Below are 16,235 nucleotides of genomic sequence, written 5' to 3'. Positions count from 1 at the left end.
CTGAAGCACCCCACCATTCGCGCACCAACAACCGTGCTCACGTTCGAATTAACATAGCTCCGACGTAGTGCACTCACAACTACACAGAGCACGGTTCGTACGGCGACTGACATTTGAACATGTCGAGAGCATTGAACAGTTGCCGTTCGTGGTAAAATACAGCAGCGCAACCTGCATGTTTGGCTGGCACCTACACTTACGTTCAAGCAGGCGTTTTCCGCGTTGTTCCCATGTTTTTATCCAACCCCTGTACACTTTCATTGTACCATGTTTTCTGGATGCTTCAGTTTTCGGAATGATAATTAAATCAAGACCCGAAGCTGTCGACAGGAGTTGATATACATCATCGGGGGACAGTTGAAAATGTGTGCCCCGACCGGGACTCGAACCTGGGATCTCCTGCTTATATGGCAGATGCTCTATCCATCTGAGCCACCGAGGGCACGGAGGATAGTGCGACTGCAGAGATTTATCCCTTGCACGCTCCCCGTGAGACGCACATTCCCAACTTAATGTCCACACACTACATTCGTAGTACCCCTGCCCATTACACTCTTTACTCGCGGCAGACAATCTTACCGAGTCCCGTAAGAGTTCGGGCAATGCGTGTGCATCCAGCAGAGAAGAAGAAGGTCAATGGCTGATTAGTCTCAACTATATGAAGATGGTATTTGTTCTTTCGGGCATGTCCGAAAGAACAAATACCATCTTCATATAGCTTCAGTTTTTTGTCAGGCAGTGTATATTGTAAAGAGTAACGGCGTACAACACCCCTTGCGGCATTTGCAAAATTGTTTTTACATCTGACGATATCGCCCGATGTAATCGACCGATAAACAATTTTTATTGAAACAAATTGCATTTTTGTTTCACAATGCAACAGCTATACTAGCAACAGGAACGCGTGTCGTTAGAGAAGTCGCTTAATGGAGTTGAAATTTCATTTTTGGTCTGCAAATTTTTTTCTGCACCTAGTCTCATAACTGCAGTGGCAAACAACGTATTTCTTTGTGTTCTCAGATTTCGCAATGTAACACATATCTCCGTGTTGCAAGGGATCCCAGACTTGGCAGGTGTTAGCCCAGAGAACTGTCCTTGATAGTGGTTGCGATCCGGTTTTTATTATACAACACGGTGGGCATCATGTCTTGTTTTACTCTTTACAGTTACATTTCTTTTAATCGTTTGTAGCGTGATGTAGTTTGTCCCGGCGGAGGTTCGAGTCCTCCCTCGGGCATGGGTGTGTGTGGTTGTCCTTAGGATAATTTAGGTTAAGTAGTGTGTAAGCTTAGGGACTGATGACCTTAGCAGTTAAGTCCCATAAGATTTCACACACATTTGAACATTTTTGTGATGTATTTTAGGAGGAATGCTTTTGTTTAAATCTCTTGAGCACGCCTTACTCTTTGAGATTCAGTTCTGTCGCTTGTGTGAATGTCGTGGTAAATTACTGGGGTCGCTAGCAACGCAAAATCTACGATACCCGAATTCGAGGATGCACTTCGTCCGACAAGAGAAGGGTACGCAGAAAAGTGGGACTCGGGTCTTCAGACGGTTACACGTCGTATGGCGAGCACCGTGCAAGGCACGAAAATAATTTGTAATAGAAACAGCTAGATAGAGATTGGTAGTTGTTTTTATAACATATAATACAATGATGGACCCGTCATGTTGCGAATTACTGACAAAATAGTACGATAGAGGTTGTCAGGAGGGAAGATGACGTCGATAACGTTTAAAGTTGTGGATTTAGTTAGTATTCGGGAAGAATGTGCGTGTCGCGTTAGATAATAGGCGTATGTAACCATCAGCTCCACGTCAGCACAGCTTCCTTCCAGCTAGGCAACGGTGACGATGAGCTGTGCGCTTTGGGGGGGGGGGGGGGGGGGAGGGAGGTAGCTTTAATACACTGCAGTACACAGTCCCGATCGATTCTTATCCGAGACTGTTGTCAAGTGATTAATATGGCAGAAGTAGAATGGTAATGTGATGTGACGCCATTCCAGAGCACCCACTCATACAAACACCACACATACCCACCCACACATTCACAGCCACTTCCCCCCTCCCCCCCCCCCCTCACACACACACACACACACACACACACACACACACACACACACACACACGCACGCAGGGTGACAATTATTGAATTATACGAAATAAAATCGTCATAACTTCAGAACGTTTGCGTTAGGACGTTCAAAGCGCATGGCTGGACGCTGGGCATGGTGGTTATTAGTATGCGCATTACGGTTTGGTTTAGCGACGAAGCCCACTTTCATTTGGATGGGTCCGTCAATAAGCAAAATTGGCGCATTTGGGGGACTGAGAATCCGCATATGGCGATCGAGAAGGCTCTTCACCCTCAAACGGTGACTGTATGGTGTGCAGTGTCCAATCACGGAATAATTGGTGCGACCATCCTGGATTTCGTTCCCATTATACAAAGTGACCTGATTTAGACAACACGTGGTTCATGCACGACGGAACTCGATTCCGTCGAAGCAGGAGAGTGTTTGATGCGCTGGAGGAGCACTTTGGGGACCGCATTCTGGCTCTGGGGTACCCAGAGGCCACTGGCATAGGCCTCGATTGGCCACCATATTCTCCGGATCTGAAAACATGCGATTCCTTTTTGTGAGGCTCTATTAAAGACAAGGTTGTAACTAGGCTGTTTAGGTTTTATATTCGTAATGCCACGTTGCGCTCTATATGAAAATCACTGACTGTGCTGTGTGAAGGCTGTGGTTGGTTTGCATTGTTGGAGTATGTGCTATTGTAGCGTTGGGCAGTTAGCTTTTAACAGCGCGTAGCGTTGCGCAGTTGGAGGTGAGCCGCCAGCAGTGGTGGATATGGGGAGTGAAATGGCGGAGTTTTGACAGCGGATGATCTGGACGTGTGTCTATCAGAGACAGTAAATTTGTAAGACTGGATGTCATGAACTGCTATATATATTATGACTTTTGAACACTATTAAGGTAAATACATTGTTTGTTCTCTATCAAAATCTTTCATTTGCTAACTATGCCTATCAGTAGTTAGTGCTTTCAGTAGTTTGAATCTTTTATTTAGCTGGCAGTATTGGCGCTCGCTGTATTGCAATAGTTCGAGTAACGAAGATTTTTGTGAGGTAAGTGATTTGTGAAAGGTATACGTTAATGTTAGTCAGGGCCATTCTTTTGCAGGGATTATTGAAAGTCAGGTTGCGTTGCGCTCAAAATATTGTGTGTCAGTTTAAGCACAGTCATTTATAATTTTTCTAAGGGGGCGTTTGAAGGTGTACAGCAGTGACCCCGAAAGCACTTCTGAGATGAAAACAGCCATTCAGGAGGTCATCGAGAGCATTGATGTTTCGACATTTCAGCGGGTCATGCAGAATTTCGGTATTCGTCTGCGCCACATCATCACCAATTGTGGTAGGCATATCGAACATGTCATAACTTAAATTCGAATATCTGTAGTGACGTTTAGATGTTGAATAAAGTGTGTGAACGCCGTAGTTTGTTACTAATTTACGTTTTTTTCATAACATATGTATATGTACAGGATGTCTCATTTATCTTGACCACCCTAAATAACTGTTTGTCCAGATGAAAATTACAAAATGTTTCAAGCAAATGTTCTTTAGCCGTCAGGGGGACATCAATCAGCATGACTGCCTTCGTTGTAGCTTTGTTTTTTTACAAAGATATGAACAGTGGTATGACTTTTTTAAATGGCGCCCTGTATTTTTTACTCGTTAATTCATTTCCTCTCCTAAAGACCTATTCAAAAATATATCGCAGAGTACCATTCACTGAAACACAACGTTATTAATTACATAACACAACATTGACGCTGATGCTCCCAGCTCTTAGTGCAGATACTCGGGGTAATGGAACACATCCACGTGCTTTGACAAATGTAAACATAAGTAGAATGCACACCCGTCATTCCGTCGATCATCGTCTGTTGAAGAGTTGTGTGAGTAGAATGTACACCAACGAAGAGGAGGTAGATATGCTTCTCACCTATGGGGAATGTAAGTTAGCATAACAGTAATTACAATACTGTATTCTTATGTACGGGTATATTTAGTACAGTAGTTTAGTCCTTTTAAATACTATTGTGTAGAGTAGGCATACAGTAAAGGCTGTCCTTCCTACAAACTGCATCGACATAGCGTTTCTTTTATTGTTGTTGTTGAAGGTGGCGAAGTACTATGCAGGCAGCGGAACTGTACAGAGAGCGGAATCATGACAAGAACCCACATTCCCGACGGATGTTTTTCTCTTCTTGTTGCGACCCTTCGGGAAACGGGAAGTTTCAACCCACGACAACGCAATCGTCGTAGCACTCGCACAGACGAAACTACCGAAGTTACTGTTCTCGCTTCCGTTGCTATGAATCCACATGTGAGCACACAGCAGCTTGAACACGAGACTGGCATTCCTAAACCAAGTGTACATCGTTTTCTTACGTGTCACCGGTTCCATCCTTACCATGTACACCTCCAGCACGAATTGCATGGGAATGATTTCCAGAATCGTGTACAGTTCTGTCAGTGGGCACAGCAGCAAATCCTCGCCAACCCGAACTTCTTCTCCAATGTTCTGTTTACCGATGAATGTTCCTTCTCAAACAAAGGACAGGTAAATACAAGGAACATGCATTATTGGTCCAGCGACAACCCACGATGGCTTCGACAGGTGGAACATCAGCGTCAATGGAGAGTTATCATCTGGTGTGGGATGCTTGGTGCTACAATTATTGGCCCTTTTTTCAGCAATGGTAGTCTAAACGGCACACCGTATGCCAACTTCCTCAAACGAATTCTTCCTCCTCTTCTGACTGAAGTGCCGCTAAGAACCAGAATGCTTATGTGGTATCAACACGATGGATGTCCAGCACATAATGCCTTGCGTGCACGTCTGTTCTGAACTGAAGGTATCCCGCCAGACGGATTGGTCGAGGAGGAACAGTAACTTGGCCTGCTGGGTCTCCTGATTTAAATCCCCTGGACTTTTTTCTTTGGGGATGCATTAAAGACGTTGTCTATCGCGATGCTCCAACAACTACAGAGGACATGCAGGAAAGTATCGTGCTTGCTTGTAATTCTCTTCAGCAGGCAACACTGGAAGCAGCAAATAATTCTTTCATTCAACGAGTGCACCAGTGTATCGGTGTCCAGGGTCACCACTTTGAGCACCTTTGAATGTTCTAATCCTGGGCAGTGGTACAGAAGAGTCAAAGTCAATTTTGTGTTACGTTTTTACTTGATTTTCATTTTTTTTTGACAACTCCAGAAAGTGGACGAGTTTGTGATCCCGGGCTCAAAATCAGTGTTGTGTTATGTAATTAATGACGTTGTATTTCAGTTAATGGTACACTGTGATACATTTTTGAAAAGGTCTTTAGGAGAGGAAATGAATTACCGAATAAAAAATACATAGTGCCATTGAAAAAGGTCATGTTCATATCATTGTAAAAAACAAAGCTACAACGAAGGCAATCATGCTGATTAATGTCCCCCTGATGGCTAAAGAACATTTGCTTGAAACATTTTGTAATTTGAATCTGGACAAACAGCTATTTAGGGTGGTCAAGATAAATGGGACACCCTTTATATATGTCTCACGCTGTTCTTCTCTCCTGTAGCTCTCTTATTTACAACCAATGTATCTCGACTGAGTGGTGACAGGCGGCGTTTTCAGATGAATCACGTTTCGTGCTACATCGGATAGATGACCGTTGCCGTGTACGGGCCTACAACAACCGTCGGAAGGGTCCAGGCCGGAGAAGGGAGCGTAATGGTATGGGAAATCTTTTCGTGGCATTCTCTGGGTGATCTATTCATCAACGTATCAACACAATCTATTCTTGGGTATCACGTCCACGCCTTCAGGTAGTCTGTTCTTTACTCGGCACGTTAGTATCTAGCTGCAGGACAACGCAATGTGTCACCCTGCCTGTAGTGTACGTGCGTAGTTCGAAGGGCACCAAGATGAGTTACATTACTTCTCTGGCCGCCAAACTCCCCGGATTTAAACGTAATGGAAAATCTGTGGGACCACGTCGTTCGGACTGTGCGCACCGTGGATCCTCTACCAATAAACACATCGCAGCTGGCCACGAAAATGGAGTCGGCGTGGCTCTCACATCCTGTCGGTACCTTCCACAACCTCCTCGACTCTCTTCCTGCATGAATGCGCTGCAAAAGGTAGTTATTCAGCCTTTTGACAGCTCGTCACGTTAATGTGACTGGACCGTGTTTACCAATTACGTGTAGACCAAGTCATTTCATTGTTTATTTTGCCTTCGACCTTATCCAAAACTGCGCAAACAGTGCTTTTATGCGCACAACGTCAGTCCTGCACTGGAGTGCAGAATTCCGATATTTATTGTTGGTATGCTGCACATCGAGAGGATTTCTATTGTTGACTTCAACAGAGCTGATTCTTGGTTATCTTTCACATAGTCTACCACTGCATAGTCTTCTTCCACTGCTTCAGTTGCAACAGTCCTCTAAGACCTGTTTTTCTAAGCAAACACAGCCTATCGACGTCACTGCGAGCGTGGAGAGCATGGTGAACTGTATTTACAGATTATCCACTTCGACTGCTATTGCTGCTACTGCTACTACTACCACTACTGCTACTACTATTGTTATTACCATGCTCAGGCAGGACACTGTAATCGAGTAAAACACGTAACAACTTCAAAAAATGTTAAAAGCAAACTATATCATATAAATAGCTACAGTATGACAAAGGAAAGCTATAAATAAATAAATGAAATATACAGTTGGCAGGACAGCAAGAACTAACTGCAACAGTGGCGAAATGGGCACTCTCGATTCTGTTTCACTAGTTTTTTTTTATCTATCGTCTTTCTGAACATGCCCATACAACCATCTCAACACAGCAAATATTATATTACACATTACAGCTTGTTCTGACAACTGAAAGTAAACATTAGTTTAAGTCGTACCCTGGTACGAAGCTACGTAGGCTTGACGAAGGACTGATTCCAACATAAAACAAGTTTTAGAACTACGGTATACTGAAACGAGTAAACAAGAATAAAATACAGCAACGGTAACACAGTAAGAAATGATAAATCGCCGTTGGTACACATACGGGATATTCCCAATAAAATCCATATGAATGGATGTATTTCTAAATTACTGATAAAATATTCTTTTGTATGTCCTGCAAGAATTGTTACAAAAGCTGCGGACAGAGAATTGAATATTTGAGCTGGTCTATAAGTACCATTAAACAGAAGAGGAAAGGAGTTTGCAAGAATTAGATTTTGGTGTAACAGCTGTGTAGTTGCACCAGTATTCAGACACACATAGGAGTTTCACTAGCTGAAGACCGAGCAGGGACCGTTAGTCAGGTTTCTTGAGGCATTATTACTTACGGCATAGAGTAATAATAGATTTTGATATTCAAAATCGTGTATCCAATCTGTCCCAGGGAATCTAAGGCGCAGCTATAGTCAACAGATACCACAGGAAATACGAAAAAGGCGACTAGCTCTGGAAACGAGCAAGAAGCCACATAACTCTACTAACGCTTGGCCCAGCAACGGAACAGTGTAGGATGGTAAGATAGACAAAAGCATAAAAATGCGACGATTATGCTTGGGGCACATCGTACTGTAGTTGTTTAAGGTGTCACGTTTTTTGGAAGTCACCAGTATCAGGAAGCCCTTCTGAGCCACGACGTGGTGTCTGTGAAGACAGAATGGTGTTCACTAGAGTCTGGAACGCCCCTTCGTCTCGTTCTCGGACCTTCTGTGAAGTCACACGTAGTCTCGCTTGCAGCCGCGAGCGGAATCCAGGACTACTTGCTGTATTGCGCCACGGATTTGCGCGGGAACATTTATTGGTGTATCTGGGTTAGGCTCGTAATGGGGCCCCTTAGGCATATGGCGGCTAAGGAGGGAAAGAAATCCAGTGTGCACTCCGTGTGCATTCCGGGTGGAGTCATTCCTGATGTGGAAAGGGTCCTTCCGGATGCCATGAAGAGCACAGGGCGCAGGCAGCTGCAGGTGGTGGCACATGTCGGCACTAATGACGTATGTCGCTTTGGATCTGAGGAAATTCTCTCTGGATTCCAGCGGCTATCTGATTTGGTGAAGGCTGCCGGTCTTGCTTGCGAGATGAAGGCAGAGCTCACCATCTGCAGCATCGTCGACAGAACCGACTGCGGACCTTTGGTGCAGAGCCGGGTGGAGGGTCTGAATCAGAGGCTCAGACGGTTTTGCGGGGGTGTTGGCTGCAGATTCCTTGACTTGTGCCATAGGGTGGTGGGGTTTCGGGTTCCGCTGAATAGTTCAGGAGTTCACTGCACTCAGCTGGCGCCTACACGGGTAGCGGAGGCTATGTGGCGTGGACTGGGCGTTTTTTTTAGGTTAGAAGACTTCGGGAAAGTACGGGGTGGGCTGCAATCTCAAAGGATGCATGGCAAATGCAGGACGTGCTTGGATCAAGGAACAGTCGGAATTGTAGTTGTAAATTGTTGTAGTTGTGCTGCGAAAGTCCCTGAGCTTCAAGCGCTAATAGAAAGCACAGAAGCTGAAATCGTTATAGGTACAGAAAGCTGGCTAAAGCCTGAAATAAGTTCTGCGGAAATTTTTACGAAGTCTCAGACGGTGTTCAGGAAAGATAGATTAGGCAGAATTGGTGGTGGAGTGTTTGTGTCTGTCAGTAGTGGTTTATCTTGTAGTGAAGTCGAAGTAGATACCCCGTGCGAATTGGTATGGGTGGAGGTTATACTTAACAGCCGAACTAAGTTAATAATTGGCTCCTTCTACCGACCCCCAGACTCCGATGATATAATTGCTGAACAGTTCAGAGAAAATTTGAGTCTCGTATCAAGTAAATAACCCCACTCATACGGTTATAGTTGGTGGGGACTTCAACCTTCCCTCGATATGTTGGCAAAAATACTTGTTCCAAACCGGTGGTAGGCAGAAAACATCTTCCGAGATTGTCCTAAATGCTTTCTCCGAATATTATTTCGAGCAGTTAGTCCACGAACCCACGCGAATTGTAAGTGGTTGCGAAAACACACTTGACCTCTTAGCCACAAACAATCCAGAGCTAATAGAGAGCATCATGACTGATACAGGGATTAGTGATCACAATGGTTCAAATGGCTCTGAGCACTATGGGACTCAACTTCTGAGGTCATCAGTCCCCTAGAACTTAGAACTACTTAAACCTAACTAACCTAAGGACATCACACACATCCATGCCCGAGGCAGGATTCGAACCTGCGACCGTAGAGACCTCGCGGTTCCAAACTGCAGCGCCTAGAACCGTACGGCCACTTCGGCCGGCAGTGATCACAATGTCGTTATAGCTAGGGTCAATACCGTTTCTTCCAAATCCACCAGAAACAAATGCAAAATAATTTTATTTAAAAAAGCGGATAAAGTGTCACTAGAAGCCTTCCTAAGAGACAATCCCCATTCCTTCCGAAATGACTATGCAAATTTAGACGAGATGTGGCTCAGATATAGTAGCAACAGCAATTGAGAGATTCATACCTCATAAATTGGTAAGAGATGGAACTGATCCCCCATGGTACACAAAACAGGTCCGAACGCTGTTGCAGAGGCAACGGAAAAAGCATGCGAAGTTTAGAAGAACGCAAAATCCCGAAGATTGGCTAAAATTTACAGACGATCGAAATTTGGCACGGACTTCAATGCGAGATGCCTTTAATAGGTTCCACAACGAAACATTGTCTCGAAATTTGGTAGAAAATCCGAAGAAATTCTGGTCGTATGTAAAGTACACAAGCGGCAAAGCGCAGTCAATACCTTCGTTGCGCAGTGCCGATGGTACTGTTACCGACGAAATTCCTTCACCAGGGAAGACGAATGGAATATTCCAGAGTTTGAAACACGAACAGCTGCTAGCATGAGTTTCTTAGAAGTAGATACCTTAGGGGTTGCGAAGCAACTCAAATCGCTTGATATGGGCAAGTCTTCAGGTCCAGATTGTATACCGATTAGGATCTTTTCAGATTACGCTGATACAATAGCTCCCTACTTAGCAATCATATACAACCGCTCGCTCACCGATAGATCTGTACCTGCAGATTGGAAAATTGCGCAGATCGCACCAGTGTTTAAGAGGGGTAGTAGGAGTAATCCATCGAACTACAGACCTATATCATTGACGTCGGTTTGCAGTAGGGTTTTGGGGCATATACTGTATTCAAACATTATGAATCATATTAACAGAATCTTCCGTCGGTTCTTGGTAGAACAACATTATAACAATCAATGAAAAGCACCAGTTTGCTTTTGTTCTACAATATTGTAGAACAAAAGCAAACTGGTGCTTTTCATTGATTGTCATTATGAATCACCTCGAAGGGAACGATCTATTGATACGTAATCAGCATGGTTTCAGAAAACATCGTTCTTGTGCAACGCAGCTAGCTCTTTATTCGCACGAAGTAATGGCCGCTATCGACAGGCGATCTCAAGTTGATTCCGTATTCCCAGATTTCCGGAAAGCTTTTGACACCGTTCCTCACATGCGACTTCTAATCAAGTTGCGGTCCCTATGGGGTATCGTCTCAGTTGTGCGACTGGATTTGTGATTTCCTGTCAGGAAGGTCGCAGTTCGTAGTAATAGACGGCAAATCATCGAGTAAAACTGAAGTGATATCAGGTGTTCCCCAGGGAAGCGTCCTGGGACCTCTGCTGTTTATGATCTATATAAATGATCTGGGTGACAATCTGAGCAGATGATGCTGTACTTTACCGTCTAGTAAGGTCATCCGAAGACCAGTATCAGTTGCAAAGCGATTTAGAAAAGATTGCTGTATGGTGTTGCAGGTGGCAGTTGACGCTAAATAACGAAAAGTGTGAGGTGATCCACATGAATTCCAAAAGAAATCCGTTCGAATTCGATTACTCGATAAATAGTACAATTCTCAAGGCTGTCAATTCAACTAAGTACCTGGGTGAAAAAATTACGAACAACTTCAGCTGGAAAGACCACATAGATAGTATTGTGGGGAAGGCGAGCCAAAGGTTGCGTTTCATTGGCAGGACACTTAGAAGATGCAACAAGTCCACTAAAGAAACAGCTTACACTACACTCGTTCGTCCTCTGTTGGAATATTACTGCGCGCTATGGGATTCTTACCAGGTGGGATTGACGGAGGACATCGAAAGGGTGCAAAAAAGGGCAGCTCGTTTTGTATTATCACGTAATAGGGGAGAGAGTGTGTCAGATATGTTACGCGAGTTGGGATGGAAGTCATTAAAGCAAAGACGTTTCTTGTCGCGGCGAGATCTATTTACGAAATTTCAGTCACCATCTTTCTCTTCCGAATGCGAAAATATTTTGTTGAGCCCAACCTACATAGGTAGGAATGATCATCAAAATAAAATAAGAGAAATCAGAGCTCGAACAGAAAGGTTTAGGTGTTCGATAAACCCTCTAACAAGCACTTAAATGTGAATTGCAGAGTAATCATGTAGATGTAGATGGGCTAATCCTCTGCATTGGTACACAACTAAATGTGTAAATTTAAGTGGAATAGCAGCACACGAGGTTTCTTTGGGTGGAAACCACAGGGCTCTTGATATTATACACAAATTTTATTTCAAATACTTAACGATAGATGCTAGTAGCAAAAGAAGACAGATTCTTTCATGAACAATATGGGCCTCAACTTAAAACAAAAAAAGAATCTCGCGAAAACAACCTTAACTTTAGTATTCAATAAAAAAGTCAGTAAAAAGCAACGGTAACAGCCGTAATTCAGACTTCTACATCTACAGCTACGTGATGACTCTGCGACTCACAATAAAGTGCCTGGCAGAGGGTTCAATGAACCACCTTCAAGCTGTCCCTCTACCGTTCCACTCTCTAACGGCAAGCGAGAAAAACGAGCACTTAAATTTTTCTGTGCGATCTGTGGTTTCTCTTATTTTATTGCGATGATCATTTTTCCCTATGTAGATGGGTGCCAACAGAATGTTTTCCCAACCGGAGGAGAAAACTGGTGATTCAAATTTCATGAGAAGAATCCGTCGCAACGAAAAACACCTTTGATTTAATGATTGCCACTCCAGTTCAGTATCATGTCTGTGACACTATCTCCCCTATTTCGCCATAATACAAAACGAGCTGCCCCTCTTTGTACTTTTTCAATGTCATCCGTCAGTCCCACCTGATGCGGATCTTAGACCGCACAGCAATACTCCAGAATAGGGCGGACAAGCGTGGTGTAAGCAGTCTCTTTAGTAGACCTGCTGCACCTTCTAAGTGGTTTGCCAATGAATCGCAGTGTTTGGTTTGCTCTACCCACAATATTATCTATGTGATCGTTCCAATTCAGGTAATTTTGTAATTGTAATCCCTAAGTATTTAGTTGAATTTACAGCCTTCAAATTTGTGTGACTTATCGCGCAATCGAAATTTAGCTGATTTCTTTTAGTACTAATGTGAATAACCACACTTTTCCTTATTCAGGGTCAACTGCCACTTTTCGAACCATACGGATATCTTATCTTATTTATTTTGCACGACGTTTTGATATTCTGATGACTTTACAAGGCGGTAAATGACAGCATCATCTGCAAGCAATCTAAGACGGCTACTCAGATTGTCTCCTATGTCGTTAATATAGATCGGGAACAATAGAGGGCCCATAACACTTCCTTGGGGAACGCCGGATATTACTTCTGTTTCACTCGATGACTTTCCGTCTATTACTACGAACTGTGACCTTTCTGACAGGAAATCACGAATCCAGTCGCACAACTGAGGCTACTCCGTAGGCACGCAGTTTCATTATAAGACGCTTGTGAGGAAAGCCTTCTGGAAACCTAAAAATATGGAATCAATTTGACATCCCCTTTGATAGCACTTATGAGTGTAAACAGCTAGTTGTGTTTCACAAGAACAATATTTTCTGAAACCGTGCTGACTCTGTGTCAATAAATCGTTTTCTTCGAGGTACTTCATAATGTTCGATTACAGTATATGTTCCAAAACCCTACTGCAAATCGACGTTAGTGGTATAGGCCTGTAATTCAGCGGATTACTCCTACTTCCCTATCTGGGTATTGGTGTGACTTGAGCAATTTTCCAGTCTTTAGGTACGGATCTTTCTGTGAGCGAGTGGTTGTATATAATTGCTAAATATGAAGCTATTTTATCGGCATACTTTGAGAGGAACCTGACTGGTATACAATCTGGACCGGGGGCCTTACCTTTATTAAGTGATTTAAGCTGCTTCGTTGCACTGAGGATATCTACTTCTATGTTTCTCATCTTGGCAGTTGTTATTGATTGGAATTCAAGAATATTTACTTCGTCTTCTTTGGTGAAGGAGCTTCGGAAAACCGTGTTTAATAACTCTGCTTTAGTGGCAGTGTCATCAGTGACTTCACCGTTGTTGTCGCGCAGTGAAGGTATTGATTCCGTCTTGCCACTGGTGTGTTTAATGTATGACCAGAATCTCTTTGGGTTTTCCGCCAGAAAGTGGGACCACCGAACATATAAGTGAATTTTATTGAACAATTTTCATGTTCTAATCGTGTAAGGATCTAGTAACAGCCGGCTGGGGTGGCCGAGCGATTCTAGGCGCTTCAATTTGGAACCGCGCGACCGCTACGGTCGCAGGTTCGAATCCTGCCTCGGGCATGAATGTGTGTGATATCCTTAGGTTAGTTAGGTTTAAGTAATTCTAAGTTCTAGGGGACTGATGAACTCAGATGTTAAGTCCCATAGTGCTCAGAGTCATTTGGACCATCTAGTAACAGCACTGCGCCAAAATAACCACCGAAGTATATTACCCTTTTAACAAACAAGAAAACAATATTTCACCAGATATCTGTTAGAAGGCAACAGACAATTTTGAGCCACCGCAGTAATTTACCACAATGGCGAGAAGCACTGACGCCTATGTGTACAGCTCAAATCATACCATTGTGCATAACCAAAGAGAACACACGAGGCGGCAGCGTAAGACTACAGCAGACCAAATCTAGAACACACCAAAACAAAATTATTTTCTTTTAATACTGATGATAAACAAAATAAACAACAAAAATCGGCGAATCCACAAGATGGTAAAATACTGACAAACACCCACTTGGGTATGAAAGGAACATTTGTGTAAATTACCTACATAGATGCCAACCAGCAAGTCAAGAGAGTTCCTTGTTTTCTTCCCTTACTACTCTTTATCAGTAATGTACTGGTACACGCTGAACGGTTGAAACGTATCTAACATTATGAGAATGAGGACAGAGTTGAACCAAATTACCACTTGCAAAATAACCTTACGGGGCACCGTAACCATTTTTTTCGTACCCGAACGAACTGGTGAAGGGTTCAGGCCCTTGGTGGACATCCGAGTACTAAACCGAAACGTTTTATTGGAGTCTGTTCTTCTATCCGAACTCTGTAATCGTTTTATTTGGTTTGCGGGGGCTAAGGTGTTCACTGTCTTAGGTCAAATCCCGCATGTTCTCAGGTCGCCCTCACTGAAGAGTCTTAAGGCTGTGACGGCATTCTGTACAGATCACAACTGTTTGAATTTAGCAGGCCCTCTGGTCTTGTTGCACCTCTTACATTCGGTTCTAGGGGATTGTAAATTTAGGTTCGCATATAATTATCTGGACGACATGGTGGTGTACAGCTCTAGTTTTGAGCAGCACGTAAACACCTCGCACAGGTCTAGGGTGTTTCAGGGAAGCTATCCCAACTACGAAACTTTCAAAGGTTACGTTAGCGAGGAGAGAGATTTCCTTTCTGGTAGCTGCTGACCATACTCGAACCAAGGTCATTTATGATTTTCCCCGAGCGATAAAAAGCCAAAGTAAACAAGCGGTCATAGCTCTTAAGATATACATTTTAGAGCCCATATTTACTACACATATTTTAGTTCTTTTGGTCCATGGGCATTACGTTACACACACAGGCACACACACAGACACACACACACACACACACACACACACACACACACACACATACACTGTGTGTGTGTGTGTGTGTGTGTGTGTGTGTGTGTATGTGCTTGTGTGTGTGAAAGACAGACTATTGTATGATTACACAGTGCCCGCATCTCGTGGTCGTGCGGTAGCGTTCTCGATTCCCACGCCCAGGTTCCCGGGTTCGATTCACGGCGGGGTCAGGGATTTTCTCTGCCTCGTGATGGCTGGGTGTTGTGTGATGTCCTTAGGTTAGTTAGGTTTAAGTAGTTCTAAGTTCTAGGGGACTGATGACCATAGATGTTAAGTCCCATAGTGCTCAGAGCCATTTTTGATTACACGCTTGCAGAACATCACTGAATGCAGTCACATCCATATAACATGCAGCGATATGGAGCTATTTAAAGTGGATCGACCACGTAAGAGTCAGTGGAAAAATTCTCAGGAAGTGTAGTCCACCCAGAAATGAGACAGATTACGAAAACCACATTCGCCCAAATTTTGAACATTCTTCGTCAGTTTGGGACCTATGTCAGACAGAATTGATAGAGAAAATCCAAAGAAGAGCTGCGCGTTTCATTGTGGGTTCATTTAGTAAGTATGAAAGCGCCACGGATACGCTTAACCAGCTCCGGTGGCAGATGCTGCAAGAGAGGCATTCTGCATCACGGTTTGGTTTACTGTTAAAATTCCAAGAGCGTACTTTCCTAGACGAGGCAGCCAGAATGTTGCTTTCTTCTATGTATACCTTACTTACTTACTGCGTTGGCCACACAAACCGCAGTTGGTCTTTGGCCTCACCAATCAGCCTCCTCCAGCGTCCTCGGTCCATGTATTCTTCCTCAGACAGCCCCAGCGTACTCATATCCTCTCTGACCTGATCAATCCATCGGAGTTGTGGTCTCCCCCGTGGTCTTTTGCCTCTAATATCTTCCTCCACTACTTGCCTGCCAGAGCCTTCTCGACGCATTACGTGTCCATACCACTTCAGTCTCCTTTCTTTGATCACTACCACGATGTCCAGCGACTTGTATAGCTCCTGTAATTCACAGTTCTTTCTTTTCCTCCATTCATCTCCATCCTTCACTGGCCCAAAAATCTGTCTGAGGATGGCATTCTCAAATGTCAGGAGTTTTCTTTCCATCTTCTGCGTGATGCTCCAGGTCTCTGCTCCATATAAGACTACAGGTTGTATTATTGTCTTGTAGATATTAGTCTTTGAGGATCTCGATAGAAGTCGGTACTCTAACAGCTTTCCAAGAGGAAAC

General features: G+C 43.8%; 1 non-coding gene across 1 annotated transcript; it reads right to left on the bottom strand.

Moving 5' to 3' along the window:
* Positions 1-368: 368 nt before the first annotated feature.
* On the bottom strand, positions 369-443 carry Trnai-uau. The gene has a single exon. It is a non-coding gene; the product is annotated as a tRNA-Ile (tRNA).
* Between the last annotated feature and the right edge of the window lie 15,792 nt (positions 444-16,235).

The sequence above is a fragment of the Schistocerca piceifrons genome, chromosome 3 (genome assembly GCF_021461385.2).
Source record: "Schistocerca piceifrons isolate TAMUIC-IGC-003096 chromosome 3, iqSchPice1.1, whole genome shotgun sequence".
Classification (NCBI taxonomy): domain Eukaryota; kingdom Metazoa; phylum Arthropoda; class Insecta; order Orthoptera; family Acrididae; genus Schistocerca; species Schistocerca piceifrons.
The sequence above is the reverse complement of the archived record's forward strand: the minus strand, read 5'-3'. Positions and strand labels throughout refer to the sequence as shown.